Consider the following 5,681-nt stretch of genomic DNA (forward strand, 5'->3'; position numbering starts at 1 on the left):
TTTGCACTGTGTGTGTGAGTTGGACAGTAAATGATGACTTTTGCCTTCTGATGCGTGTCTGGACTTCCCTTTGCCCTCAGTGGAGGACAGCATGTCTTCTACTGGCAGAACATGCTCCTGTTCATATTTTGACTGCCCCATTTGTAACATTTACTTCTTTTGGTAATTGCCCATTTCCATCCCTGATAGTAATAGATACATTTTAAGGTCGAAATCTGATGATGATTTTGAAGCTGTGTGATTATGTGTTTATTCCATAGGCAGTTTCTTAAATACAAACTGCTCCTGTAACAATTATATCTGCTCTAGCTTGCTCTGGTAGAGAAACAAAGAAACAAACAGTGTTTATTTCTGCTTACTATTTTCATTTATAGAAAAGTTGTGTTGTGAAAAAGCTTGCTATTCTTTTTACCACCTCTACCATAGGTTATCATTTCTACTTGCACAGATTCTCTATTCTCTAGTTCTATTTCAGAGCTACATCTCACCTGTATTCACCTTTTTTTCCCCAAGAAAATAACAGAGCCTGCATTGTTGCCTTTGCTCAATCAAACTGCTGTGGTGTATTTGATAGTTACAGTACTTTCACATGCTAGTGTAGGCAATAAGGGCTGTTTGGCCATGCAACTGTTTGTCAGAACAGGTAGAGTGAGCTTCTGGTCACACAGGATTTTAGTTTTGAATGAAAAAAAACTCCTCTGGTTAGGTAAAAAATCGGCTATATGTCATGGCCAACCCAGTCAGTTTTTCCCTTTGCTAATTAAAATTGTCTCAGTGTACCCAAAAGTGGCAAAACTCAGAAAAACTAAGCAGACAGCTTTAGCTGTCCATGTTTCAACTAAACGCATCCTAATTTTGAGTCTACACTAAAACAGAAAAAAACACACTGAGTTTAGACTGGAGTCTGTTAAAATGTTAATTTTTTTTACCTTTGTGTCTTCTTGTACCCTTCCTCCACCTGCCTTCCCCCTCTTTGCATATAGTTGACCAAAACTCAAAAATAGTTCTGAGCAAGAATCATGCCAATTAAAGAGTAAATTTCATTTCTATGACTCAATCTTACGTACAGACCACAGATGGAGTATATTTGACCCAGCTTAAGGCAGACAGATTGACTGCATGAGGCCCTGAAGTCTCTGGTTTTGCTGACTTCTGAAAATGTGTAACTACTGAACTTACATAAGTACCTATATTAATCTCTTACTTTTCAGCCTAGAAATAACTCCCTAGAGTGCAGAACCCAGAGAGAAGCAGTATAAGATTTTCTTTCTGTATTTCGTTTTTTTAATGCAATTTTCAAGGAACTCTCTTTGAGGTGGTCTTTGCTTCCCTTTAACCATGGCTTACGTGCTGTTTGGACTGCTGAAGATTTCCGATGTGCGCATCGTGATTAGGATGCCGTGAGAGATGCTGGCAGGATGATTTCCTCATTAACAACATGGAGGAAACACGGAGGCGAAAAAGGCATGAAAAGAAGCCAACACCTTTATCCAAGATGATCATTCTTGCTCCTGGATGAGCCTTTCTCACTTGACATAAAAAGTAGTTTTGGCAGCAGCTCCAGGTAGTTCAGGGTCAGGAACAGATACAAGAATACTATAGAAGAAAACATTCTGTATAAATAAGTCTTTTTGTTTTAGAATGAAGAGTTCAAAGCTATACAGAATGCTATCCACAAATTTTAATACAACTCATACTTAGGGTGTCCTTCATGACCACAGATTTTTATTTTATTTTATTTTATTTTATTTTATTTTATTTTATTTTATTTTATTTTATTTTATTTTATTTTATTTTATTTTATTTTATTTTATTTTATTTTATTATTTTATTTTTTATTTTAATTTTGCCAGAATTTGTCTTCAAATCAAGTAGCTGTAAATAGTATGCATACTGAATACCTGTTGCAGTTCTTTCTCTGGAATGGCATAAGTTCAGAGCATTCCTTGAAAATGGAGGTTGACATCCTGTATTGTTAAACTCAATTCTACAGCCTATTTCCAAGGCCGAAGAACTTGGCTGCGACCCTGAGATGTGTGCACACTATTGAAAAGTAATGGGTTTTCAGAATTTAACTGAAGGGCTCCTTCCTTGAAATCTGTTACCAGACCAGAGATCTCTTCAGGTCTACAGCATCTGCTCTTCATAGAGCTATCCCATACCTTTGTTTGAGAAAGTGCAGCAGTAGCCCGCTTCCTCATTTGGAATACCTTGGAGACTTCTTTCTCTTAGTCCCACCCTTCTCTTCGCACCAGTCTTCATAAGCCTCACTTGTTCTTTATGTTTGGGTTCTCCATAAAATTCTGTGCTAATGCCTTTTCTTTAATGATCTCTTAACCATAATACATGGTTTCCCACTCTCATCACCTTGGTTCCTTGAACTAGCAAAACTTGCTGGAAGAGGTACTCTTCACCATGATGTTGCTTCTCCAGATTACTCTGTGGGCTCTGTCTACAGGTGGCAGTACAGCTGTTTGTAAAACTGACTCCGGAGCAGCTCACACAGTGATGCCTTTAAACCAATGAGGAAGAAAACAAATAATTGCCCATCCCTCCGTAAGTAAACCTAATTTATGAGAAGTATTTGATTTGCATATAGGGCAACCAGAGCCTCTACAATAGTTTCCCCAGAGCTGAGGCATCAATAAAGACAGCTCTACCAGCTAAGAAGTTAGTCCCGATTATATGGTCTTTCTCCTCAGAAAGCTTTGTTATCTTTGGATCTCTATACCATTTATGCTATATTTGGCTGACGATGGCAAAAAGTGTCAGGGAAAAAAATTCTACTAACCTGTCTCTGCCAATACACCTACAGACATCATGTTTGTATAAGCATGTTCTCCTAAGAGTGTGCTATATGTACTTAGTGGCGAAGGAAAAAGAAACCCCCCCTAAACTTCTGTGCCCAAGATATGTGCGCTGTAATTCTTTGTTTAGAAAATGAAATCCTTGTAGTCTGCCAAATCTTCCTCCCCTATTCCCATCTGCACCTTTCTGTGTGCGTCAACGAAGTGCTCTTGCTTGTAGATTTCAAGTGGTAGCAGGTGAGAGTGGCTTATAAATTCATTAAAAGGCCAAGATGTCTTAACTTCACCATTTGCTTCTCTTTTGACTTCTTCTTTATACTAACATGAATTGAATCATAAAGGGACATACAATTAATGCACCTACATTCATGAAGTAACCTGTTTTAAAATTCTCATTTGAACTTACTAGTAACAAACTAAGATTTGGTAATTAGTAATTTCTTAGGAGATGGTTTAAGACGTGATAAAATAGAGACAAAGAAAACATTCAAACACAACCTTCAGGTTAGCAAAAATTAGCAAATCTCATTTTAATTAAAAAGTAAATGCCAGAATACTTCACAAAATAGATTTACTAGCCCTGATTAAACAAAACTTTGGTATTTCTATTTTCATTAGCTGGATTTTTTTTTTTTTTCCCTGAGACCTGTACACGTATAAAGGTACAAAAACTTCTCAGTCTAAAAAGTCTAAAACTTCTCAGTGGATTATTTTTGCTTATGTACCTACTGTGCCTTGGGGTGTCACTTGCCAGTTGTTTTAGCTGTTTGTACCTCTCCCTTTGGTAAATAAACTGCAGAAACAGGGAGAAAGTGATTATTTAAGATGATTCAAATTTATTTTTTTCTGTAAACTGAGATTATAAATACGTTCAGATAAAAGTCTGTTAGTGCAAGTCAAAACACTTCCTTTGCACAATACTACATAAAATGTCTAGGTGAATTGAGTTTTTGCCATAAAAATTGTAATTCTTTGCAACTACGTTAAAAGTACTTGGTATACATTCTGTCTATTTAAAGTTATAGTTACTTCTGTCTTCATGGATACTTATGCAAAAACATTATTTTTTTTACAGCATCAAGAATATTTCTTACATCTATTATAGCTTCCAGTGTGTTTTTAGCACAAAATACAAAGTTGCAGTACTGCTTTTAAGAGAACAAAACAGCATTCCTTTTGAGATGGTTTATGACTTCTTAACACTTACCTCATTGCTTTGCTAGGTTAAATTTTTGCTTTTGTGCTATGTAAACTGGGGTTGTTACAGTGAACTCTAATGACACCGCGTCAATGGCAACAATTCCCTATTTAGCCATTTTACAAAGTTACGCTTTGATCCTACTATCATTCCTGCATGTGGATAAGCCCTGCTATGTTCACATCTGCTTGTATTTAATACAAAAGACATTCTAAGTAATCAGTCAAACAAATAAACAAAACACCCTGTTGTTCAGTCTGAAATACACAAAGGCAGTAAGTATGTTAAGGTTTCACCTTGCTTTCACTCATTTACTCATTTCACTTTGAACTCACAGTCTCTTTATTCTGCAGGTATTTAAGTAGCAGTATTTTAAAAATTTTACCACAGTACTGAAATTTTGTACACTTTGTATATTTCTAATTCCAAATACTACTAAGTAAACAGGGCCTTAAATGCAAACTCTAATAAAATAGAAGTCTCAGCAGCCTCTATCTTTGGTGCTTTCACAAGTTTCTCAGAATGAAGTTGCCATTTGTCTTCTATTCATTTTATCTTTTACATCTATCATACATATAATTTGTCAAACGTATAAATAAAACATCTAGTCATTTGGAATACTATGCCAAAGTACAAGATGTATGTTGTACAATTGAGTTCACAAAGCTTCCATTTTTTTCCCTAGCTGAAGGAAGAATATTTTTCTCCTTTTATCTTGTGTGATGACTTCACAGCACCTGGATGAGGTACCCAGATACAAATCCATATCCTTGAACGTGTAAACTGCACCACGTTTCCCCCATTGCTTTACCACCTGTGGCACGGGTCAGGGACAGAGTTCTGCTAACAAGAAGAGAGTTTGGTGACTCTGTGGTCGGTAAGGCCTGGACCAGGAGTGCAGGTCCCCACACAGCTGGTTTCAGCAGTAGTTTAAAGCTTGTCCACCCACAAAATGCCAGTCCAAGCTGCATTTTTCTGTCCGGTTGTTCGTCCCTGGTGCTTAATGCTTCCGTAACACTGCTGTTTCTGGAAAGCATTCTTGATGCAGCCATTTCTTGCAGCATAGAAAAAGAGACATGTAAAACACTGCACTTAACAGTAACGTGATGGCAGTGACAAGCCTTTCAGTGGCATTGCTGCATGAAGTAAAGCACAAGTTCCCTGCAGCTTTTGGTTTTCTATAGTCAGAGAAGTTAATTTATTCTGTTAATCGACGTTGGTTTTAGGGTTGGTTGGTTTACCCAAGGGTCAGACATAATGGCTGTTTGGTACATTCACACATTCACATCAGAGGAAGCCCAGAGGAGGGAACGAGGTGAGGACGGCATTAGCTACTGGAAATCTGCCCGCTGCACCTGAAGCAGCCTCAAATTCCCTGTGGGGAGACCCAGCGTGGTTCAGGGGGTGACAGGGGGTAGGGGGGCTGTTGGACCAGGTGATTTGGGAGGTATTTTCCAGCTTTAATGTTTCTGTGATTCTGTGGACGCGGGGGCCGAGCCCCAGGGGAGACCCCAGAGCCCCCCTCCCATGGGGGCAGCCCCCCAGGACGCGAAACGGGAGGGCGGGCTGCCCTCAGTAAAGATGGCGGCACCCAGGGAGGGTGCCTGCACCCGTCCCTGTGTGTGCGTGCGTGTGTATGCAGCGGCGGGAAGCGCGGCCCTCAGTAAAGATGGAGG

The sequence above is a fragment of the Anas platyrhynchos genome, chromosome 3 (genome assembly GCF_047663525.1).
Source record: "Anas platyrhynchos isolate ZD024472 breed Pekin duck chromosome 3, IASCAAS_PekinDuck_T2T, whole genome shotgun sequence".
Classification (NCBI taxonomy): domain Eukaryota; kingdom Metazoa; phylum Chordata; class Aves; order Anseriformes; family Anatidae; genus Anas; species Anas platyrhynchos.